General features: G+C 41.0%; 1 protein-coding gene across 4 annotated transcripts in view; it reads left to right on the forward strand.

The window, feature by feature from the left end:
* The window catches only part of LYPD6B (LY6/PLAUR domain containing 6B), a 130,360-nt gene that overhangs the window by 19,960 nt on the left and 84,087 nt on the right, over positions 1 to 26,313 (forward strand). Inside the window, exon 1 of one of the 4 annotated variants that reach the window (XM_073305441.1) lies at positions 25,910 to 25,957. The exons of the other annotated variants lie outside the window; for them this stretch is intronic. The gene's annotated coding sequence lies outside the window, so the exon portion shown is untranslated. Of the gene's footprint in view, positions 1 to 25,909; positions 25,958 to 26,313 lie in introns of those variants that run through there. 4 annotated transcript variants of the gene reach the window in all.

Here is a 26,313-nt window from a genome sequence, read left to right on the forward strand (position 1 = left end):
TTTCAGGGGATCTCACCTACCTGTGCAAAACTTAAAGGCCACCCAGATGCTAACGACTTAAAAAAAAAAAGCTTAAAGATTATTATTGCACCCTGCTTGATCTCAGGTGATGACGATAAAGCTCAAAATGGGAAAGGGAAATGCCATTACAGCTTGCTTACATGCAGTCTATGAGCCCTTACATTCCTTTGCAATTCTTCAACTGCCTCTTTCCCTAGGGAAATTTTACCAAGGGCATTCTTTTTTAACCAGTTCGGAGCCCAGCCTATTATCCTATTGACAATTCCACTTGGTTGCCCTTTCTGACAGATGATACCTGGTATTCAAGCATGTACTTGTTAACTGCTCTTTGAATAGTGAACATCTAATAGCACATCACTGAGGTTAAGGTAATAAGTGCCTGTCAGTTGGCAGATGCATTCTGATAACCTCACTTATCTAAATCTAAGGAGTGGTTGTTCACTTGGACGTCAGATTGTCATTTATTCTTTTTGGCTTAATACCAAGGCATTGTGCCTGTTCCTGTCCCATACAATCCTTTTCTGTCCTCGAATAGTGATCATGCCTCATATAGCAAAACTATTTTAGTATACAAATAAAGCAGGAGATTTTACTTCTTCAGATTTATTTACTGGCTAAGAAAAATGTGATCTACATCTGCCTGTTTCCCATGGTCACAATTAGCTGCCTTGGATCACAGGATTATTTAATTAAGCTATGTCGACTCCAGCTACATTATTTACAGGAGCTGGAGTAGCGTAACTTAGGTCAACTTACCGGCAGTGTAGACAAGGCCTGAGTGTCTGATAAGATGATGTGCTGGGCCTGTGAGGCTCTCTTTTCCTCCTCCCCCACCCTCCCACAGTGAGGTTGCAAGTGAAAGTCAATATTAGAGACAGAAGCTGTGTTTTCTGTTTGCTATTCTTTTATCTTTTGTGTGTGTTTGTCTTGTTTTGTTGTCTTAGGAAATAGGATCAGACTTTAACAATAACAGCAATAACAACAGCTCCAGCCCATCTCAGCGGACTTCTCTTTTCCCCAAAATGTACAGCTATTACCACATTTAATATAATCTTAGACTGTCAAGCAAGGGTTTTTTTTTGTCTTAAGAATTCTCTCGCTAAAGGGAACAAGGCATGTTGCTAAAAAGAAAGCCTTATTTAATGCTTTATATTTCAAATGCTTGATTGTTTTTCTTTTCTGTATCTTTATTAAAAGGTTAAAAAGATGTTAATGATGTATTTGCCATGGTACCAAGCAGGATGAGGTCTTTGTATCCCAGACTTTGAACCTTGTTTAAAACTGTTTAATATTGGACCGTGACTAGGTTACCTTAACACCTTTAACTCTTTGGGCTCATATATTCCATCTAAATTAATACAACAGTTGCCAGTTTCATAAGCACATCTAATTTTCAAGTTGGGCCCATGTAAAGTTAACTGACTCTATGTTCTTACTGAAGTAAGAATTTAGCTGATTTCATTATAGGCCCAGATGCAGCTAAGTGAACATGTTGGAGCATGCAATGCGATTTATAGAGGATTGCACACATTGCTGTGCTTCTGACAGACTTTACTTGGTAGTTTTAGAAAGTTCACATTTTATTTTTATGATTAAACATGAACTTTGCAGGCAAGAATTCTTCTCTTTAAATAGTTCTTCATACACTTCTGAGGCACAAACACTTCACCCAGGGAGCTGCCTATTTGGCTTTTATGAATATATAAGAAACTGAATGTCAATTTTTGGACTAGACTAAAGGCTTAAATTTTGTATTACATCTGCACCTACAACTCTCATTGAAATCCATGTACACTTTAAATTCAGAATCAAGCCCAAGTATAACATTTAGTACCTAAACCCATGCCTTTTTTTGTGGCCTTTATGACTTAATCCCTCAAGTGGCATTAATATAGCAGATTAATATGAGATTCTCATAAACTGAGGATGAGAGGGCCGGGTATAGGACTGAAAACCAGAACTATCCTGGGTTATAGTCCTGGCTCTCTGATTTGCTGTGACCTTGGCCAAGTGACTTGACCTAGTCTGTTTCCCTATATGTAAAATCATCACCATTCATCTACTTTGTCCAATGCCAATATTGGGTAAGGGTGACTTCTGTCTGTCTCTTGGTTTAGGTAAGTACCTAGATCACCCGCCATCTTAGATGTAGGCCCATTTTACAAATGGGGAACTGAGGCACAGAGAGGCTAATTGACTTGCCCACGGTCATACAGGAAGCCTGTGGCAGAATAGGGACTTGAACCCAAATCTCCTAGCTCCTAGGCTAGTGCCCCACCACTGGACCATTCTTTCTCTCCTGGTTGTAAATTGCTGCTAATTATGTTTACTTACCTGAAGGTGTTGTGAAGATTAATTAGTTAATATTTGTACTTCACTTTGAAGCTGCAAAATGCTCTCAGTTAAGCGTTTGATAAATTGGGCCTATGTTTTGTTTGGTGAATGTACCTGACATGAAACAATGGAACACAAGAAAATTCAAGTCAGTTACTTTGTAGAGTTGCACGGACATCTCCTGAGCTAATGGCAATCCCTCGTTAACCGTGCGAACGCTTTACTGAAGATGAGATTCTTTCTGAGTCAATATTTGTTTTTTTCTGAGTAATGCTTTTGGGCAGAATTCTGGAGGTGCCATTCATGGCATGACACAGTTGCCATTCTAAATGCGATTTCTGGGGTTTATCTATAGCTCAGTCAAACAAAATTTGCTGAGTACTGAAATTTATCATTCAAGATTTGTCTCAGGAGTGATGCATATAATTTTCCCCTATAAATCTGTATGATTTTATTGGCACCAAGGAAGCTTTAAATATTTTGTGTAAAGTTTAGCAGTTTAAAATTGGGTTATGCTCAGAAAAGTGATGGTAAAAATGACCCATTCTTATTCAGAGGATTGTCTCTGTATATTCACTATCTTGTCTGCTTATTTTCCTGAATAAAATAGGTTTTTACCACATTTTACATGTCAGCACTTAATACCCAATACAGACAAGGGTGAAGGATCTGGATTCTATTTTGGGTCTTACGTGAACAGAATTGTTAACTTAAGGACTTGATGCACAGCAATTTACAGGGCTACTTGTATCAATATCCATTAATCATATTCTATGATTCTGTAATTTCAGTGGAATTTGAGTGTGCTCAGAACCTCTCAGAACTAAGGCCCTAAATTACTAGGCTGTGATTCTGATATTTAAAAAAAGTCTAACTTTAGTCATATGAACAGTCCTATTGAAGTCTGGTGTAATGATGTATGAGTGAGAGAGAGAGTACAGCATAGGTCTGGTTTATACTACAGAGTTAGGTCGAGGTAAGGCAACTTAAGTGGACTTAATTATGTCAATTATGTCATACTACAGTCTTGTTCCCACCAATGTAAGTGCCCTACTACAGCCACATCATAACTCTGCATCCATGAGAGGCGTAGGGATTATGTCTTCCTCGAGAGGCGTAGGGGTAGTTACGATGATGCAGTGTCCACCTAGATGCTGTGGATGACTTACATTGCCTGTTGACTCTCATTCTTGTCAATTTCACGACTCCAGGCTGGAGCTGTGAAATTGACAAGTCAGCTGGGCAGTCGCCCTAGGCTGGGGGTGGGGCTCCAGCTAGAGCTGTTCCCCGGGCTCCCAGCTCCCCAGCTCGGAGTTGAGAGCAGGGGGCAGGCCTGCTCCTGGTGGGGAATGAGGACCTCAGAGAGCAGGCCAGCTCCTGGAGGGGAGCTGAGAGCCTAGAGGATAGCAGAGAGCCGAGAGCCCAGGGCACAGCTGGGGTCCTGGCGAGGAGATGTATGCAGACCTGAAAACCTGGACCACCCCTCATAAGTCGATGGAAGTGCTCCTGGTGAGGACGAGCACCACCGACAGAAGGAGAGTAGTGTAGACATGACCTACATACGCCCTTAGCCTTCAGTTTACAGGGCAAACAGGAAAAAAATTCCATATCTATAAACTGAGTACATTTGATATGGAGTCATTTGGAAGAAACAAAAATGCTGTACTTATTCAATTTTCAAAGTATAATAGCACTTGAAGATGTCTTAGGACAAATGTTAAAACAAAGTAGAATGCATCCTTCCAAATAGGTCTGGCAGATCTTTAGGCTCAGAGCTGACAAACTATGTACAATAGATGGTTGCCATTAACAAGTTGGCAGTTGCTAGCATAGCAGTTAGACTACCACATTCCACCCCTCTCCCCTGCCCCAACACACACACTGTACTTCGCGTACGACAGACTTGTGAGAACTGTTAAGGAATATTGGCTCTTTAATGCTGTCCACTATATGTGGATAATACGTTCAGATGACATAACAATGGGACCAGATGGTGCATGGAATTGGTAATAGGTTGCAGTGTCTTTAACCTTTAGGTGAATCAGTAGTTGTTGAACATTCAAATCATGATAATGTCTAGAGGCTTGGAGTCAGGTCAGGGTCCTGGTATATCCGGCACTGTACAAACGTACAGCTGTGTGGCCTTATCTTCTGCATATTGTTCAAACCCAGCTCTGAAGACTGAATGATTAATTTCCTCATGGAGTTTTCTCTGGCGTGCCCCACAACAGTATCGAGTGCTTCACAAGCATTAATTTATCTTCCCCACACCTCTGACAGGTATTAGCCTCATTTTACAGATGGGGAGGAGAGGGACAGAGATATTAAGCTCCAATTTCCACTAATTTTGGTGCCCACTCTATAGATGACTAGAACCTGATTTTCCAAGGCACTTAGCATTATATAGCTCTTCCCCTGCACTCCATCTCCTTGCCAGATCTTTTTCCCTTCCCCATGTCTCCATTTCCCCCCACATATTGGTTCCTAATCCTAGTTTCCTTGTTCAGACATTCTCAGTCTCCCCTCTAGCTCCTTGCCTTATCTCAGTGTCCTCCCCTCCCTACATAACTCTTGCCGGCTCCTAGTCCCAGCCTTCCCACCCAACCAGTCGTAGCCTGCCCTTCCCATTGGGGCACCCAGCCTCCTTGCTCATTCAGTCCCCATCTCCCCCTGCCAATTTCCGGTTTCTCTCCACTGCCCTCCAGTCTATCCCTAGATTCTTTGTCCCAAGTTCTCCTTTCCCTCCCCTCAGTCCAGTTTTTGTCCCTTCTTTTCATTTGAATCAGACAGCTTCTGTCTCCATGTTGCCTGGATGTCAACAGTGGAGTGATTGAGAGCACAGGAGAAATGGGATGCCTGCTGTCAGTTGCAGTGCCCGGCCCCACACTGGCCTGGAGCAGCTGGAGACATCCATTAAGAGAAAGCCTTTCTGAGCCCCAGTAGCCCAAGTCTGGAGCATGTGCAGTCTGGTTAGTGCAAGGAGCTGCGAGAGGCTCAAGCATGCTTAGTAAGGATAGAATCTTCAGACATTTTAGCTGCATCAATTTAAGAAGTCTCTATTGAGCATATGCGATCTGCAATCTTTCAAAGGTTTATAACTTGGCCAAATTTGGGAGGATTTTCATGGGGATGGCAAATGGCACATCCCTGACACAAAGGCCATTCCATGCCAAATATCAAAACCTCCTGCTCCAAAATATGGAGGTGTGACAACTGTTCAAAACAAAGGTCTCAATTTTTTTTTTAATACGGGCAAAAGAACTTATTTTTCTTTAGCTTCACTTTAGAAAATGGCTGGAACGTTTTGGCTGAAATAAAAACCACACACACACAAAACAGCTGAGGCAGCCACCAGGCATACAAAATTTCAGCCAAATGGTTAAATTTTCACAAAATTATAAACAACTGAAAATGGAATCTTATAATAGGAGCCGTCAGGGAACCTTAATAGGTGTGGCTATTATTACCTACAGTGACAGTCCTTGTGCAAAAGTAATTAGAATCTGAAAACTATTGCTGTCAGAAAACTGTCCAGTGGTCTGAGTCCAGTTCTTAGATGTACACATCCCAGCAAGTACTGTTGTTGGCAGGTCATGCAGAAAGACGTAGTGAGCATGGAAGTGGAACTTCTCTCACCCTAGTTGTGTTGCCTTCAAATCAGAGCTGAAGCATGTTGCTCTGGGGGGCTATCCATTTGTTTTGTTTTTTTGCTAGACTCAGGCCTCTTGTTGTTTTACATCAGAGAGGCAGGGGAGTGGAAGCTGGGAAAGCTGAGGTGTGTTCCAACTTTGCCACTGACTTGTTGTGTGGCCTTAGGCAAATAATTTAACTTCTCTGTGGCTCGCTTTGTTCATAATTAAAATGAGGCTAATAATATTTACCCACCTCCCTCACAGGAGCCTTGTGAGGATTAAGCAATCTGCTTTGGTCTTAACAAGGTCTATCGTGGCACTGCAGCAGAATTGGAAAGCACTGTGCCCATACAAAGAAGGGGCTGCTGCCTCCCAGCTTCCCTCTTAGCCCCTAGCTTACAGAGAAAAGATGTGATTGAAACAAAAGTGCAAAAACATACTACAGTAAGAACTTAGGAAGAATTCAGAACCCATTGGCAGTGCATAACAACTTCATTGAACCTACTAAGGTATGGACAGTGCTCCATGTTATGCACCAGTAGGTACATAATAAATTTACAAACTTTTAGTCTATACAATCATAGAAATGTAGGGCTGGAAGCACCCCGAGAGATCATCTTGTCCAGCCCCCATGTTGAGGCAGATCCAAGTAAACCTAGACCATACCTGACAGGTATTTGTCCAACCTGTTCTTAAAAACCTCCAGTAATGTGGATTCCAGAACCTCCCTCAGAAGCCTATTCCAGAACATAACTACCCATATGGTTAGAAAGTTTTTCCTAATATCTAACCTAAATCTCCCTGGCTGCAGATTAATCTGATTATTTCTTGTCCTACCTTTGGGTGGACTTGGAGAACAAATCGATCGTTGTCCTCTTTATAACTGGCCTTAATGCCTTTGAAGACTGTTATAAGGTTCCTCCTCAGTCTTCTCTTCTCAAGACTATACATGCCCGGTTTTTTTAAAACTCAAAGACCAGAGTTTTCTAAATCTTGTATCATGTTTGTTGCTCTTCTCTGGACTCCCCAATTTGTCCATATCTTTCCTAAAGTATGGAGCCCCGACCTCGACACAGTACGCCAGCTGAGGCTGCCTTAGTGCTGAATAGACCAGGACAATTTTATGTCTCATGTATTACATATGACACTCCTGCTAATACACCCCAGAATATTAGCCTTTTTTGCAACTGCATCACATTGTTGGCTTATATTCAATTTGTGATTCACTATAAACCCCACTTCTTTTTCAGCAGTACTACTGCCTAGCCAGTTATTCCCTATTTTTTTTTTTTAGAAATGAAACATGAATCATTTATATGTTTTCACTGATAGTTGGAAAATTTAAGACATTTAGAGCCCTCTCATCATGGGTGCAAGTGGCATTGCTCAGACATCCATTCTCCCACAAGTATAGAAAAGGCAGTGCTGGGCAGACCTCTCTCATGGTTAGAGGTCTCCCTCTTTAGAACATCCCTCACACATAACATTACATCCCTTAAGTGATTCTTCTTATAGCTATGCAACCCCGAACCCTCCCTCCGTTTTCATTGTAGTACCAGACTGTAAAGGAGATGAGATCCTGAGTGGCTTAGTAAGACCTGCTAGATAGCCTTTGTCACCCCATATTAAGCATACACACTAATGAATCAAGTCCCATTGCATCCATTAACATTGCACACTACTTTATCAGCAAGCAGAGGAGAACAGCTATTTTGCATTTTATTTTTCCTTTCTAAGTGAGGTATTGTGCACTTGTATTTTTATTGAATTTCATCTTGTTGATTTCAGACCTATTCTCTAATTTGTCAAAGTTGTTTTGAATTCTAATCCTGTCCTCCAAAGTGCTAGCAACCTCACTCAGCTTGGTGTCATCCACAAATTTTATAAGCATACCCTCCACTCCATTACGTGGGCCACTAATGAAAATGTTCAGACATTTACATACTTTCTATTGTCTAGTCAGCATCTACATAGCACTCCCATAAGACAGAAGAGCAGTCTAGGAGTAACAGCTGAACTCACTTGAGACCTGTATAGGAGGATATGGATGTGACTGTTTCTTTCTTTTTTCCTGGTTATCTTGCATATTTGGGTGATAGAGGATCGTCTTCTTCCCGAACTGTCAATTCCCAGTGAGGAACTCGTATCCCAAATAGCAAAGAAATATTTATTGATTACATGGATAACCATTGAGCAGCCATTATCTTTAGTGCTAGACACAGAACAGGTGAGAGAGTGAGAGAGGAAGAGAAGGCCCTGGAGCAGCTTTTCCAAAGGATTGTCTATACAAACCTGAACTAAAAGGAAAGGAAGGAAGGAAAGTCCCTGACAGAACAGGGGTAGCTGTTGCGTGGTAGTTAGAGGAAGGCTGTTGGTGGGAGAGTAGTTTCCTGGAGTGGAGCTATGGAGCTACCAAAGTTCATGTCTCAAGTATAAAATGACTGAGGGTAGTTGTTCAAACACCAACTATTCCTTTCTCTGTTTTATTCATCTGCTTTCATGTGAGAGCAAGAAACTGATATAGCCTGAAAGCTGTGATGTTGATTCTCAAAATTCCCTCTCAAATCTTCTCACTTATTTTCTGCTTCCAGGAAATCCTTTTCAACTCTGGAAAGAGACACTAAAACAGAGATTAGGATTAGAGCACAATCTACCTGCAGGTGAATGCCATTGATGTTTCATAATAACCTGCCTGAAAAACCCTGTGCAGTTTAAAGACCTCTGTTATATTAAAAGCACGTGGCTGACAGGTGGTTCTGCTGGCACAAGTTAGTATCCCATCCCAGCTCCACCCAGGAGATTAAGTCTGTATAGCTGTGCAATTACCACACTAAACATATTTAACTTAATTATTGTTTTGCTGGAATATAAAGCTATCCTGGCAAACGCTGGATGCTTTAGAGCAGAACGCATCGTTAAGGGCCTGATCCTGTAAACCCTGGCTCAAGTGCAGACCCATTGAAATTTGGCTGGTTAAGGGTTTGTCAGGATTGGGCCATAAGATTCCTATTTTCCCTAAGTGAGTGGATGTGATTTAATACAGGTAGGTTAGCAGAAGTTTGAGTGATGAGCTTTGGCATTAGTTGGTCTGGTATCTTCACTGCTTTTACATTTAAAAAAAAAAACAATTAAAATCAGCCAATACTAGTGCTTGTTGTTCTGTTAAGCATCAATAATAGTGCTCATCACATTAAGACACAGACAGTCTTTGCTTCAGTGATCTTCCAATCTAAAAGTTATGGTGGAGGATAATTTAATAAAACTTGCTAATGGAGGTCTTGTATTGTTAAAGGTTCCTTGTGTAGCATCTTCAGTCCCAACATACAGGGCACCTCTGTCTGTGCCCTGCATCATCCAACAATTCCAGTTGTGATACTCTCCTGAGCAGGGAATAATAGCCAAGCTAAATTGTGTAGTGCTCTGAGAGAGAGAGGGGCATCTAAAACCAGCATTTTCTATGCATGTTTTAAGTGGTCCCATTATGGGGATCACAAAGCAAAGGGCTTTATAAGAAGTTATTTTTATTTTGGTACATCCTTTGATATGACAAATAACTTAACCCTTTTATTCTTCTATCTATAAACATACCGGGTATTGGAATAGATGTAGCTGTGTTTTACTCCTAGTAGCATTTGTTTAACAACTTTTTGCTTCATTTTACCTCCATACATCTAGTGCAATTTCCAAGTGAATCCCACATTTCAGGCGATTTCAAGATTTAAAAAGATTTCAAGACTAACAAGAATTTGAATTACATATACAGTTTGTCTATTATACCAAATACCAAGAATAAGAATGTTTTCAAAACCTTTCCTTGAAGAAAATAGGAGGGTTTAGAACTACAGAGTATTGGAAGTTAAACAGCATAACGTTGAAGTCAAGCCCCTCACAATTTGCCTGTGAAGGAATCCATTTAGGTGGTTAATAATCACTGTTTAATCAAACAACCAGGAAGACGTGACAAATGAACCAGGCTTTCTACTTCATTAGTTATAGGAAATAAGGGATTCAGTGTGTGGAACAGATGCATAGCTGCTTGAGAGAAATTAGGTGTAGGGTTGAGAAGGAAATTTGAATTGGCTATGTGCACAGATGCTATATAACACTTTGTATTCTCAAAGCTCTGAAGTATAAGCTTGAGCCCTAATTTATACTCATTCAAGTGTGCTGTTAATTTAACACAAATTTGAACCTTGTTTAGAATCTATTAGTCATTCAAAAATGAAGGGCAATTGTCACTATGCTAGTTTGGAAGACTGCAGGATGAGTTGTTAAAATAAAATGAACTTGCCCACTTTTGGACACTCTAGGATAAACTGAATTTCAACATTCAGGTTCACAATAGCTTCCCTGCTACCTCTCCTCAAGCCTTACAAATAGCTTGCAACACAGACATAAATATAAGGGCACTGACCCTTTAAGTTGGAGCCATTTTGTGAGGCCAGAGGGCCAGCCCCACCTCTGTGTGTTGCTATGGCACCTCTTGACCAACCCCAAAACTTTCTTGTTGCAGGGGGTGTTGCCATTAGTCAATTTTGGGGTCTCTAAAGGCAACTAAGATTGGCTGATGGGACACCACCCTTAAAAGGCAGTTTAGAAGCAGGCCTCTGCCTGTTCCATCTCTGCTATCACAAATATCCTCCTTCCTGCAGAGCTCACTGGTTTTGAGCCAATTTAAAGTGTTGCTTTCTGTTTTTTTATCATGCTTTAGGTGATTGCCGGGTTTTTGGTCATCAGATTGTGTAGGTCCTTTTGGACTTCGAAGCAATTGTGCAGGTTATGTTGAATGGTCACAAAATACCCAAGACATGAACATGGGTGTTGTGGTTTAATTTACTGATATGTTTTTCTTAGAATTGCAATAGAAACAATTTGTCTTAGTGTGATGGCTGCCATCTCGATCAACACACTGGGAATTCAACTCAGGACCTCCAAAAACTCATGAGCTACTACAACGTGAGCTAAAGATCTGTAACAGATTCACGTCCTCTGCAGATCAGGCATAGGGGGGACTTGTAACACACATTCGTCTGTGGGTTACATTAGCAGCAGGGATCAATCTCCTATTAGTGGGGTTAGAATCATTCAGGTGTGATGGTTGGTTCCCTGCCCATTGGAGATTGGGAAATAGGGTAAATGCCCTTTTTTGCATTCGCCCTTCTTCTGTGCTGATGTAAATTAGAGTGGTATGAACAGCTTAGCCCTTGTGAGGTCAAGCAGTTCCCCATGCAGTAACTTACATGGGGCCCACAGGCTTGGCATTCAATGGGTCTGTCAGGACCTTGGGGTTAGATCTTGAACAATTTGTGTGGTCTGGTTTTAAGTACTGAAATGGGGGGCAAGTAGATGGCAGTCTAAGGTCTTTAGATGTTGGTTTAGTTGTCATTTTAAGTAATGAATCAAGTTGAGTCTGCTTAGCCAAAAAGTATCCATCCTCATTGACACTTGCCATTTGTAATTACTTGTTCGCCCCCAGTGCTCTGAAACCTGACTCCCCAGGGATATGCAGTGGTGTTGCTAGAGACAATAGCAGAGGACAACAGCCAGTTTAGGATTTATACGTCCCAACTGGGTGAAGAGAATCAGCTGATGTTAACTAGGCGGAACATGTTCTAAGCTAATGTTTTCAGACTGAATCGCATGCATGCAAGTTTTGCATGTATGCTAAATCTGCATTTACACATGCTAGGTGGGTTCTGTAGCATTGACTCCTGTTTTTTGGTGCAAATGCTGTTTGTTCAAATGCAAGTTCTGTAAACACAAGATTTGTGGGTGCTACCACGGTATGAAATTCTGACCCTGTTTGTCAACTCATGTGTTTGCCCAGAGATAGTCATTGGTAAATGCCAGAGTAGATTTCCCACCTTTTACTGTCCACCATTGACTCTAGTAACGTCCTAGTGATTTAAGAAATAAGGGGTTGTTTGGCAGGAAAGCCTTGTTTGCACCAGTCCAAACAAAGCCAGATGCAGTAGGCACAGTGGGGTAGCTCAGAAAGAATAAATAGGAAATGAAGGGAAACTCCTAGCTGGCATACTCTATTTACACTAGCTTCAAAGCCAGAAGTGATTTCATTTATTGACCAGTCTTTAGGGAGCAAGAGACTCGTTTTTAAAGTCCTTTTTAGTGCATTGCATAGTGTGTATTAGTCACGATACATAGCACATTTAAATTAAAACTGAGAGACTCAAAGTTTTCCTTCCAGGTTTGTGTCATATTTGAATTGTGGCGGAAACAAGTCACATACATGTTGACATCTTTACAGCAGCTCCTGGGGGAAAGGAAGGCAGAGATCTCCATAAAATCTAAACTCCATGTTGCCCTGGACAACTAACTACCTGGCAAGGAATGAATCCAAGAACTGTCCAACCAGTGAAAAACAGCCAAAACTTCATATGATAGCACCTGCACCAGTGTAAACACCCTGTCAATTCTTATCCACTCTCCATTTTACTTTGCACTGGGGAGGCCCACCTGGGAAAAGCAAAGCAAATAGAAGTAACCACTATGGAATGACAGCCATAAAGGAGCCATTGGCTAGAAAACTTAAGTAAACCTTCAGCAAAGGAAGCAAGTCATTTTTTTAAATCCTTCCTGGTTCTCTTTAGCATTTAAGAATAAAGCAGCTTAATAAAATGACTAATACATTTTTGAGTGCTGCATATATAATAGTAGTAATGGATTGATCGGTCCTGCTGCACCTTTATTTGGCTGTAGCCGTTGTGTTTGAATTCCAAACTATTGCAGTGTCGCCCTCCCTTCCAGAGAAGAATTTCATTTTTAGCTGCATTAATGAAATTAATACTCCCCCCGCTTCCTCCCGAAAGTCAATAATAAAACTCCTATTGATTTGAAAGGGGCCAGGATTTCAGCCGTAGACTTCAAAATCACATAAGAACAAAACAGCAACTCTGCAAAATCCTTAGACCAGTAGAAAACACTTGCATGCCTACAGTGTGGGCCAGATTTTTGAATGGAGCTCAGCGCGTTGGGTGCAGATGTCTTTTGACAACGTGCCTAAAAGTGTCACAATGGGAGCAGCTAGGAGCTGAGCGCTTTTGAAAATATGAACTCTTTTTTATGTGCCTAAGTAATAGGACCCTCTTGAGAAATCTGGCCAACTGGGGGTGCTGAACACCTGAAAATTTGATCACCCCTAGGGAATTCATACATACTTAAGGGGATGTCTGTGTGGTCCACATAAGAGTTAATTTGGAAGAGGCAACTTCTTTCAGAACTATACTAGAAATATCGTTGGTGGCTTTTGGCTAGGGTGACCTGATTTTTCAAAGTAAAAGAGCTAGGATAGTATCTCACAGGGGTTTGGGGTCTGGGCAAGTGCATGGTGGAGAGTCAGTAATTGCGAGGTACAGACTAGGGAGGGTTTTGACAGCTTGGAGAGAGGGGCTGGAATCCCTGCTTTCCTCTTGCCTCCTTGTGCAGCTACACATTGTGGCTAGGAATAGCTCTGAAGCAGTCTTCAAAAACTTGGGTGAGGTGTGGGGCTATGTTTAATGTAAAGTTGACCAGAGGGCTTGAATTGCCCTGAAACTGAGAGAGTCATAGAATCATAGAATCATAGAATATCAGGGTTGGAAGGGACCCCAGAAGGTCATCTAGTCCAACCCCCTGCTCAAAGCAGGACCAGTTCCCAGTTAAATCATCCCAGCCAGGGCTTTGTCAAGCCTGACCTTAAAAATCTCTAAGGAAGGAGATTCTACCACCTCCCTAGGTAACGCATTCCAGTGTTTCACCACCCTCTTAGTGAAAAAGTTTTTCCTAATATCCAATCTAAACCTCCCCCACTGCAACTTGAGACCATTACTCCTCGTTCTGTCATCTGCTACCATTGAGAACAGTCTAGAGCCATCCTCTTTGGAACCCCCTTTCAGGTAGTTGAAAGCAGCTATCAAATCCCCCCTCATTCTTCTCTTCTGCAGGCTAAACAATCCCAGCTCCCTCAGCCTCTCCTCATAACTCATGTGCTCCAGTCCCCTAATCATTTTTGTTGCCCTTCGCTGGACTCTCTCCAATTTATCCACATCCTTCTTGAAGTGTGGGGCCCAAAACTGGACACAGTACTCCAGATGAGGCCTCACCAATGTCGAATAGAGGGGAACGATCACGTCCCTCGATCTGCTCGCTATGCCCCTACTTATACAGCCCAAAATGCCATTGGCCTTCTTGGCAACAAGGGCACACTGCTGACTCATGGTGGCATGTGACTCAGTCACAGCTGATCAACCGGATTACTGGTGAGAAGAATGGCAGGCTGGCTACAAATGACCAGCCTGGCAAGTGGTGGCATCTGAATTTCATATCCACTTACTCAGTTTGCTGTCAATTTTGTAGGCTTGGCTGGTGGTTCCTGCAGGCAGCCAGAGTCTACAGGAGGTTACAACGCCTGGCACATAATTTTTTTTTTAGGGGCTCTGAAAACCAGGACACCGACAGTTTTCATTGACATATTGGAGTAAAACTTGGGAAACTGAGTCACAAGACCATCCAATTTAGGCTTAATCAATTTTTGCCTTTATTTATACAATTTCAGAGAGAATTATTGCCACTTAGAGTATCTGGACATACATTTATGCCAGACAAATAATAACAGACCAGACAGAATTGGTAAATAGGCCCAAGTTACCACATTTGGGGAAATCATTGCCTTCTCTGACTCCTTGGTCTTGTCTTTCCTTCAGTTTCTGGTCTGGTGTTTCTCCAGTTTGGTCTCTTATACATTTCTATATTATAGATTACTTAACCTTTATCCAATTGGCTTTTAACACACCAGCCCTTTGGGTTTGTGGTAACGTGTATATTATGCATTTGCAAGTTTCAATTACCCAACTTCTGCATTTGTTTTTGCTGGTTTTGCAGTTTCAGTGCCATATTGTTTTTGTGTCTCTGCCCTGGGTCTTCCCAGAAAAAGGGTTTTTTGTTGTTTGAATATTTTTATCTCAAAACTTCCAGCACAATATGTTACCTTTGTTCTGTCAGCAATAACCACATTTTAAGCAGCTCAGCAATGTATATCAAAGAATTGGCAAAAACACACACTTGCCAGCAAGGTGTTGGCCTAAGTGTCTCCTCATCTGTACTCATTCACTATACGCATAATTAAAATATAACAAAGCTTTTAATTTTACCATTTAGCAGTCCTTCATTTTTATTTTTCAATGTTATAAGTCAGTTTATGTTATATTCGTAATATATTTGGGGAGGGGAGTTTGGAGAGCACACTATGATTCTGTAATGAAGATGATAAATGTTGACATTTAACATGCTTTTTTCATTCAAAGTCCAGTTTTGTTTGTGAATCATTATCAAGAAACTTCATTAGAAATTTTTCTGCAAATGCATTTTGTGGGGTGTGTCAATTTTAGGGCCTTGATAAAGTTGCTTTTAATGGTACCCCAACAGATACATTTTCCTTTTCAGGGTGTGATCCGTTGTGAGAATTCTTATGCTGAGAATGCTTCTAGTGTGTTCCTTCTGAGTCTATTGATGCCCTACTTGAGAGTTTAAATGATGGAATTCAGTGGAAGCTCAGAGGAATTTATCTCTTAATGTGTGGTTTAACGCCAGTTGTTTTTAAAACTTTCCTCCAGACTCAATTACTATTGTTTAAGACACAACACTTCATCAGTAGTAAGTGGAAAGGATGACTTGTGTAATATATTGGTCTTGACGTAATTACTTTTACACAGATATAAAAACATTTTTTGGCTGTGTGAATATTTAAGTAGGTGCCAGTGTGGAAGTTAAGTGATTAAATTGCAGAGGGATATTTTGAAAGTAGTCATCAACCTGGCTAGATCCATATTGAATGAATTCCATGTTAAAACGGATGTAAACCCACATTAAAGAGGTTAGGTAACTGAAAGATACATTTTAATCTGTACAGTTCACTGCCAGATCTGAGGAAATGAACTCTAAGTGTAGAAATAAGAAAAGAGACTGGGTCTAACTGATAGAATGCTCTTTTAACTAGTAAAATCCATGTTTGCAACCTTGTCTGTGGTTAACCACTTCTAGATGATGTCATGGGCCTTCTTTTACAGGGACTGTTAAAATGCAATGGAGCAATAATAAAATTCACAATTAAATTTTATTTCTTTGTGTTTTGTTTATTGTTTTAATGACTGTTCCTGGCTTTGAGAGTGGTTTTTTTGTTGTTGTTGCAGTGAATTTAATCAGCATATTAAATGGTTGCAATCTTTATGGTTGAACAATAATAGGAAGAGATACTTAATGGTTTGCCTGTAGTAATCCTACAGTATATGCCTGTTTGTCCTGCTACTTCTCTGTTTCAGAGGTTTCTGCTGTAAGTGGAGTGTTAATAATTTTTCTAATATGGTAAATCATATGTCTGGTCATATGCAAGATATGACATGAAGCCTTGCAGAAATCCTTTAAAACAAATATGACTGAAAATGGCCACAGCCTATGGGTTGCCTTGGCTACAGCTGGGAATAATGAAACCTGCCTTTTTGTTTCTTTGGTATCATGTATTAAGTTTATGGAAAGTACTTAAGTACAACAGTGACCTCAACCTTTGCACAGTAGTTAGTAGTTACAATTGAAGATGTTTGCTATTGGCTTATCAGTTAAGTGATGGTTGATGTAGAGCTTTTTAGTTATGCTGGTTGGGTCCTTTGTTTGCTACTAGTCACATTTATGGTACGGAGATTGCAGTACATATATTTTTCAACCATAAGGGCAAATGTACTACCCAGCACTCAGCCAAAATAGTTTGATCAGGTAGACAGATGCATGGGTTACGTTCCCTCAGACTATGCCATGCCTGCTGAGCTGTTCTGTAGAGGTTATTTCAGCTCAATGGCTGAAATAGCCTCCTTCAGTCTTTACCCAGACCACACATGTGGGGAGAATGAGACTACCAGTGCAGTCATGGGTCCTCCATCTTCATCACTCCCCTTGCCCATCTGTGTCCTGGCCCCTCCTCCCCTGCACCTTCCATACAGGGTTCTTTCCCTGGGTTGGGCTCTGTGCAGGAGTTGCACATCCTCTATTTGCCACCACTTTGCCACTTTCTCTCATACAGTGACATGCACTGATTCCACTGTCAACAAGTACTTTGCATTGGGACTAATGGCAGTTATCCCCTCATTTCTGTTTTAAAGGTGTCAGCTGGAATCTGAATTGTTTAATGACATTAAGGGACTGATCCTGCAATGGGTTTGAGCATCCGCAACTACTGACTTCACTTGGAGAAGAGAGTGCTCATCATCTTGCAGTATTGGGTCCACAGTACAGCCCTTTGGCTCCTGGCAAATTTTATTTAATTTCTTTGTATGAGATAAAACAACACTATCCCAGGCTTGAAGCACCTATAAACCTGTCACTGTGGCTTTCATTTGGGTGAAGTTTGGACACACCCAGAATATAATTTTCTTTGTGGTCTCTGTTGATGAGTCTCACTTGGATTGCATTTTATTTCTCTAATGCAGGAGTTCCCAAACTGTGGGCCACAGCCCGAAGGTGGGCTGCGACGCAGTTCCTGGTGGTCCATTGACACAGCTGCATTCTCCAATTAAGCTGGGAGAGGGGTTTTTGGGGGGGGGCATGTAGGGGCATTGCTCCTTCCCCAAAAAGCTGCATCTTTCCTTTCCACTCCCCTCCTGACCCTAGCCCTTCAGCGCAGCTCCAGGGTACATGGCCCCATCCACTTGCCCTGCCTGACAGAGCCTACATAGGGAAAGCATATGGGTCTGCACTCAAGGGCTGGAGTAAACGGGGATGAAAATTGAAGATGAGATCAGGTTGAGCCTCACTAACATATGTCCCCACCTGGAAAAACTGTGCAAGAAGAAGCAGGCACATTCATCTCATTAAGAAGACTCCAGGTCTGTAAGTAATTTGGTTTTTATTTACAGTATTTGATACTTTTTCTTATTTGTAAAGAGTAGGGTTGGGCCTTTACTTAAACAGCACAGACATTTAGATTTTACACTATAAAAATTGAAAACAGAATACAGTGTTCGTAGTTGGACAAATATTTTGTTTTAAAATTAACAAATAGTGTTTTTTAAAAACAATTTTGTTCGCGCTGTGTTGCTTATTAATCTGTTTTATACAAAATTGTGTTTTCCCTATTTGAGCACCACATTTTGCTCTCGACATTTTTTTAAAGTGTAGTTTTACTAAAACTGTTGGTTTCAAAGATCTTGCAGCATTTCTTTGAATGCATATTGCTCAGGATTTCTATCATTACAATTGTTTACATTAAAATGAAAAGGAAACGTGCATTGTTTATTTACAGTGACGTTTATATGTAGGTAATAATTCAAATTAATAGTTTTCCTCAAGAAGTGTTAATAGTGGGCTGCAGTGCCTATTACAGTTGCACAGGTAGGCCTCGGGGAAAAAAGTCTGGGAACTCCTGCCCTAACATACCATATTTTGTGGCAGAATTGACATGCCAAGGAAAAATTCCAAGTGGAGTTTTGGCATGTATTAGACATCAGCAGTACTGACAATAAAGGTGTGAAGCTAAGATTGCCTTCTGCAAGGGCAGCTTATCCAAAGGTTAGGGAAAAACATAAACTGAGCAATAAAATTACAGGGAAAGATTCATGTTTACTTTACTCATTTTACTACTGCAGGAAAAAAGTGTAATATCCTCACAATGTAAACAGATGTGTTCTATATATATAACTAAATATAGTTAGTGCCCTTTGAAGAGGGAGCTAAGAGACATGGGAATCCTTTGAGAGGCTCAGGTAATAGTTATAATCCTTGTCAAGTGGTCATTCTCATCTAGCAAAATCCTCCTTAGTATAGTTGAACAAACATTCACCAGTAAAGCTTGTTTTTTCTGTACCACGGATGCAGTTGTTAAACAACTTCTTCCAAACCCACTTTGGGACGGAGTTCAATCATTAATCTCAATAAAATATTGTAGGCTTCTAACAGTATCTGGTTTAGATTTGATGAAGTTTATTACATTAAACCCTCTGTGGTCATTTAGGGATTTTTCCAGCCACAGAGTACCACATGTTTGTTTGTTTGTTTATTTGTTTGACAATCTGCTATAGCTGTGGACTAATTACAGTTCTGCTCTGGACACAGATAAATTTGCCATCTTTTTGTCCCATGGAAGAAAAAATATTCAGAGGTTTTATGTACCTCCATCCTAGCTATTCTGCAAATTTCAGGACTGGTGGCAGTTTTGATGGTGATGTACATATATTTAACTCTCCCTTGATATCTGAGGCTAATGCAATCAGCTTTGCAATAGGAATGGTTCAAATAAAGAACTTTGTAACTCTTTCCCAGCCTGGATGCCTCTGCCATGAAAGGGTTAATAATGACTTAGCAGCAGGTTGTGCATGGATGCACTTTCACATCCTGAATGTTGACAAATCACCCAAATGTCTTTCTCTGCTAGACATATTGATCTGTCATTGCAATGACCAGTGATTCAGAAAACTTCCTGAATTTTTAACCCAAGTTTTAACAGAAGTGGCTTTGGCTGCGTATGTGTTTCCTGCAGTGTAATGGCCAACAATGTATCCGACGTGCAAGGACAGTTCCTGGAGGCTGCAGTTATAATGTTATGCTAAACACTTAATAAAAAGCACATCAATCTTTTTCTTCACCTCAGAAATATGTGCCACAACACCTGCTAATGTGGTTTTTCTACATTTTGATCTCACCAGCATGTAACAATTCAAGAAAAAGTAAAGCTTAAGTTCACATTTCAGGGCATGACTTGGGGGTCTTGAATAATTACTACCATGTCAAAACTACAAATTATTGTTACTTCCATGATCTTTACAGTATTATTTGCAGGCTTCTGGCTGGTTTCTCTCTCTGTGTATATATGTGCGTAAGAAGATATATGTACATATCATCCAAAACATTTGGGTCAGATTCCAGCTGATGATAAACATAGATGTCCCTCAGAAAACCAAGTTCAGTCTTGTAATACACATCATTTTTTTCTGAGGCCCACATTTTAGTTTAAATCTGCAGTGGAATTCCATGCATTGGGAGTGATGTTCATAGAGTACAGGCAATATATGGTCCTAAGGAAATCTATTCAAACTTTAATTTGGATGAAATTAAACTTCTGGCACAATTCATTTCTGTTGCCATCTCTCTTGGCCTGACAATAGCTGGAGATAACCATAGTATTTATAACTCTCTATATTGGATTTGGTTCCAGATTGTCTCATGTAGTGCTACAGAAGCCTGAATTGTTTGCAATGTGTGTATTTCAGTAAAAGCATCTGTTGTGTAATTCCAAAGATACTTTGTGCAAAGAAAATGATGCTATCCCATCAGAGTATGATCTTGGAAATAATTTTAAGATCTAACTGAGCTGTAGTGTCTTTGCTAGGACAGAATAATTTGGTTTTGGTTTAATGAAGCTCTAATTGTTCAGAAATGTAAGAGTGTGCAATAGAAAAGTCCCAAAGTCCATGCTTTCCATGTGCATTCATGCACAGCTGTCCAAGGTCCCAGGTGTGTGTGATGCTAAGTGTTTCCTGACAGGTGGCTGACAAGTTCGGCTGGACTCCTTTGCAGCCTTAGTACTATTTGTAGTCGAGTACTGTCAGATGCCTATGTGACCTAGCAGGAGTAGATGATGAAACACTATAATGGCTCCAATTGTTCTTCTCCAGAAGAACTCCCTGAGTGGGGGTGGGTAATTGGTTCTCCCCTTCTGGGGTCGCAGAGGGATCATATAATCACTGTTTCTCTTCAAAATCTACATGAAGCCATTGGGAGAGATAGTGAGATGCTATGGACTTGGCTGCCAGCACTGTGTCAATGACACTCAACTCTGTATGTCATTTTCAGCTGATGCAATCACTGCAACTGCTAAAATGTCAGAATGCCTACAAGATACTGGCTCTTGGGTGAGGAGTAGCTGTCTCAAGCTGAATCCAGGCAAAACTGAAGTTATGGTTCAGATCACTGTGAGCGCTATCAGGCTTGTGCTCATGTCTTTCCACTGGCTCCCAGACCTCCTCCCAAAGCCAGTTTAAGACCCTGGTCCAAATTTTTAAAGCAGTTAATGGATCAAGCCCCAACTACATCTAAGACTAACTTTTGATTTATGGACCACCATGATGGTTGTGCTCCTTTAGGACAATGCATATTTCAAAGCCCAGCACATGGCATGTGAGAGCTGGGGTCAAAGCATCCTCTGTTGAGGACATCCAGCTATGGAACAATCTTCCACAGGAGACCAAGCAAATCAAGAGTCTGACTATCTTTAGGAAACATTGGAATGCCTTCCTCTTTGAGAAGAAATTTCTGCCGTTAAGTGATGCTCACAATTAAAATACTCCGTTTATTCCCAACCCCCTGCCAACTACCTCACAAAAAACCAAAACCAAAAACCCTTACCTGCAAGCAAAGCTTTGACCCTATAACGGGACGAGGGTCAGTGACTCCATGAAAATCCCCTAGGAACTTTGCTATTGTTATTGATTTTATGTGGGAGACTATGGTGATGGGCAGCAGTATAAAACCTTAAGAGAGGAGTACAATCAATTTCAGTTGACTTCCACTGGAGTTAAGGATGCAGAGTTTCTCACAGAGTTTCTACCCTTAAAAAAAATGGGCTATGGGAAATATTTAGGTTTTTTTAAGAAAGCAATTGTATTTATCTTTAAAAGCACACAGTATTTTCAACAAGTGAGCTCCACTGATCTTTTTTCCAAGTATGGTTTTCAGGGATGTTACAGGAGAAACGTGAAGTTTGAAAGACAACTATTAAAGATATTTTACCCTTCAGTATATACTGGAGTGCAATATTACCGTCTGAATGAACATTTGGCACTTTTCCGTTGTTTGTGAGATTTCTGAATAATGCCGTGTGCATTCACTCTGGACGTGGGGCAGACAGTGTCATTGTAATCTTATTTTTAGTGTGAAAATAAGGTACTAATAAGACAATTGGCATTTTTCTTCCTTGTCTGTTTCAACTTTAATATCTTGGGCTTATTCTAGAAAAATAAATTCTTGTGGTAGCCTTAACAGATGGTATCAAGACAAGGGAAGAGTACAAGACACCATTGCAGAAAGAGAGGTCAATGATGATACATACCATTATATTTTGTGCTTGAAAAGCAAGAAAAATGGAACCCAAAATAAACAGAGTATAACTTTTTAAAAAAATAGTCACAGACAGCAGAATGATGAGGTACCAGGAGTAAAAGTGATGTATCCCCTGCACCTTCCCACACACTACATCCTTGAGAGAAGAAATTGCTTTGTAAATGCAGAAGACCTAAAAAGTCAGCCTAACATGGGACTGTCAGCAGGCATCAAATGAAGCTTTTGGGAATGATGAAAACTTTAAAAGCTCACTTTTATCACCACACAAAAGTTCATACAGGGCTGCTTAGAGGGTTAATCTGTAATGACAGACACAAGCCGAGAGAGTGGTTGTACACTGTAGACCAGAAATCCAAAACCCTTCTACTAGTCCTGGCTTCTATTTATTTCCAGTCTTAACTTATAGATATCTTCTGAACATTAGCAGCTGCCATATTAGCATGGACAAGGTCTATCTTCTCCAATAACCTGTCTCCAACAGTGCCAAATGCTTCAGAGAAGTTTTCTGACTTATTGGGATAATGCTTCTAATGGTGCTGTACTGTACAATGAGAAATTCTACAGAATATTACCCTGATTCAGCAGGAATCATAGTCCTTATAGCTTTCACTAGAATTTGTATCAGGCTTTTGGGAGCCTACAATACCCTAAGAACTGGATTCAGTGTGTCAGTGGCCACAGAGGGAAGCTGGCACAAGGCCCCTGGGACCTGTAAGGTAGGGTTCTGCACTGCTGAACTAAATCTAGTCTGGGCTCTGAGGAGAGGGTGCACAGCTTCATGGCCCTGATTCAGCACAGCATGTATGCATGTGGTATGCTCCACTGCAGTAAATGAGATGTAATCACATGCTTAAATGTTTTGCTAAATTGGGATCTATGCAATTTAAATACAGAGGGGCCAGATTCTTCTCTTATTTACTTCAGTGTGTAGGTGAGGTCACTACTGAAGTCAGTCTAGATTCTCTGGGTTTTCACTTCTGTACAGTAATTGATAGCTGAACCTGAAGGAGACTTCAACCTTGAGATCTGTGTGATGTCTAGTTCAAAAGTTAAACACGGTGAGATACAGCAGAACAGACTTGGAAGTTTAAACATTATGTGAAGTTACTTTTGTTGTATCTGAATTTACTGAGTTGACGTACTGTCCACACCAACCCTCTGGGGTAGGAAAACGTTTTGCAGAAGAGTAGAGACAGAGCCACAGACCTGGTGAAGTGATTTGTCCAAGGTCACGCAGAATGTCAGTGGTAGAGCCGGGAATGGAGTCCAGAAATTCGGTTCCCAGTCCCCTGCTCTAACCATGCATCAGCACGGTGTGCCCTACCTTTGAAAAAAACCAACCCCAAAGTATTGGGGCTACCTGTATCTTTTTAAATATTATGATACATTTCAAGGAAGTTGCACAACTCTTGCGATAAGAAAAGGAGTACTTGTGGCACCTTAGAGACTAAACAATTTATTTGAGCATAAGCTTTCGTGAGCTACAGCTCACTTCATCGGATGCATACTGTGGAAAGTACAGAAGATCTTTTTATACACACAAAGCATGAAAAAATGGGTGTTTACCACTACAAAAGGTTTTCTCTCCCCCCACCCCACTCTCCTGCTGGTAATAGCTTATCTAAAGTGATCACTCTCCTATGTGTATGATAATCAAGGTGAGCCATTTCCAGCACAAATCCAGGTTTTCTCCCCCCCCCCAACACACACACAAATCCAGTCTGTGTAGGGGGGGTAGGAAAAAACAAGGGGAAGTAGGTTACCTTGCATAATGACTTAGCCACTCCCAGTCTCTATTCAAGCCTAAGTTAATTGTATCCAATTTGCAAATGAATTCCAATTCAACAGTCTCTCGCTGGAGTCTGGATTTGAAGTTTTTTTATTGTAATATCGCAACTTCCATGTCTGTAATCGCGTGACCAGAGAGATTGAAGTGTTCTCCGACTGGCTTATGAATGTTATAATTCTTGACATGTGATTTGTGTCCATTTATTCTTTTACGTAGAGACTGTCCAGTTTGAACCAATGTACATGGCAGAGGGGCATTGCTGCACATGATGGCATATATCACATTGGTGGATGTGCAGGTGAACGAGCCTCTGATAGTGTGGCTGATGTTATTAGGCCTGTGATGATGTCTCCTGAATAGATATGTGGGCACAGTTGGCAACGGGCTTTGTTGCAAGGATAGGTTCCTGGGTTAGTGGTTCTGTTGTGTGGTATGTGGTTGCTGGTGAGTATTTGCTTCAGGTTGGGGAGCTGTCTGTAGGCAAGGACTGGCCTGTCTGCCAAGATTTGTGAGAGTGTTGGGACATCCTTCAGGATAGGTTGTAGATCCTTAATAATGCGTTGGAGGGGTTTTAGTTGGGGGCTGAAGGTGACGGCTAGTGGCGTTCTGTTATTTTCTTTGTTAGGCCTGTCCTGTAGTAGGTGACTTCTGGGAACTCTTCTGGCTCTATCAGTCTGTTTCTTCACTTCCGCAGGTGGGTATTGTAGTTGTAAGAATGCTTGATAGAGATCTTGTAGGCGTTTGTCTCTGTCTGAGGGTTGGAGCAAATGCGGTTGTATCGCAGAGCTTGGCTGTAGACGATGGATCGTGTGGTGTGGTCAGGGTGAAAGCTGGAAGCATATAGGTAGGAATAGCGGTCAGTAGGTTTCCAGTATAGGGTGGTGTTTATGTGATCATCGTTTATTAGCACTGTTATGTCCAGGAAGTGGATCTCTTGTGTGGACTGGACCAGGCTGAGGTTGATGGTGGGATGGAAATTGTTGAAATCATGGTGGAATTCCTCAAGGGCTTCTTTTCCATGGGTCCAGATGATGAAGATGTCATCAATATAGCGCAAGTAGAGTAGGGGGCGTTAGGGGACAAGAGCTGAGGAAGCGTTGTTCTAAGTCAGCCATAAAAATGTTGGCATACTGTGGGGCTATGCGGGTACCCATAGCAGTGCCGCTGATCTGAAGGTATACATTGTCCCCAAATGTAAAATAGTTATGGGTACGGACAAAGTCACAAAGTTCAGCCACCAGGTTAGCCGTGACATTATCGGGGATAGTGTTCTTGACGGCTTGTAGTCCATCTTTGTGTGGAATGTTGGTGTAGAGGGCTTCTACATCCATAGTGGCCAGGATGGTGTTATCAGGAAGATCACCGATGGATTGTAGTTTCCTCAGGAAGTCAGTGGTGTCTCAAAGGTTGCTGGGAGTGCTGGTAGCATAGGGCCTGAGGAGGGAGTCTACATAGCCAGACGATCCTGCTGTCAGGGTGCCAATGCCTGAGATGATGGGGTGCCCAGGATTTCCAGGTTTATGGATCTTGGGTAGTAGATAGAATATCCCAGGTCGGGGTTCCAGGGGTGTGTCTGTGCGGATTTGATCTTGTGATGTAATATGAATAAATCTGTTGCAAGAATTATGCTCTGGAGCAATTTATTGTTTTTTTACCTTATGAAGTCTCTATGATTGAAGTACTTCATGAATGCCTGAATTTAATTTGATGAATAAGAGTTAACTGCGTGCGGGAGCGTCATGTTATATCTCTGACATGAGTGAAGTATTTCCCTGACACCATTTGCTTCAAGCCCTTGGGGGAAAAAGTCTTTCTTTTGGAATGTTCTTTTAATCATGACATATGTTTTTTGTTTCAGGACTTTACACATTAACTTTGAACTTCAGAAGGATGTGCGAAGCATAGACTTCTATTACATGATTTGGCTCCCAGCCCACAGAAACTAGCAACAACCACCTTCATTTCATTAAAAACAAAAGTTTGAAGAATTTTAGGGTCATAACCATTCATCTATTATCACAGTTTTCTCAAGGAGGCAGGCAATGCTCAAAAAATAAAATCTAAGGAAGAAAAATTGCTGAATGAGGTAGGTCATCTTAGGAGATTTTTGATGAAAGCATTAAAGCTTTCTGTTTAAGTTTCTGTAATGGAGTCAACAAAGCATCAGATGTGCAAACTGTTTTGAAAAGGCTGAGCACTACTGTATGTTGCTGGATCTTGATTTAACTTTGGTAAATACATTCTATAGAAAAGCCGTTGGTACTCTACCCATGAAGATATTGTTTTCCGACTTGAAGAATTGCCTCTCAGGAGATTTGATTTTTTTATTATATGCTCCTTATCCCTTTGAAATACAACACTTCAATTAGCCCAAGGACAATTTAAAATAGAAGGCTGGTTTCATACTTGTCTAGCACACCAAATAGCCTAACTTTTAGCAAA

This window comes from Lepidochelys kempii, chromosome 11, assembly GCF_965140265.1.
Source record: "Lepidochelys kempii isolate rLepKem1 chromosome 11, rLepKem1.hap2, whole genome shotgun sequence".
NCBI lineage: Eukaryota > Metazoa > Chordata > Testudines > Cheloniidae > Lepidochelys > Lepidochelys kempii.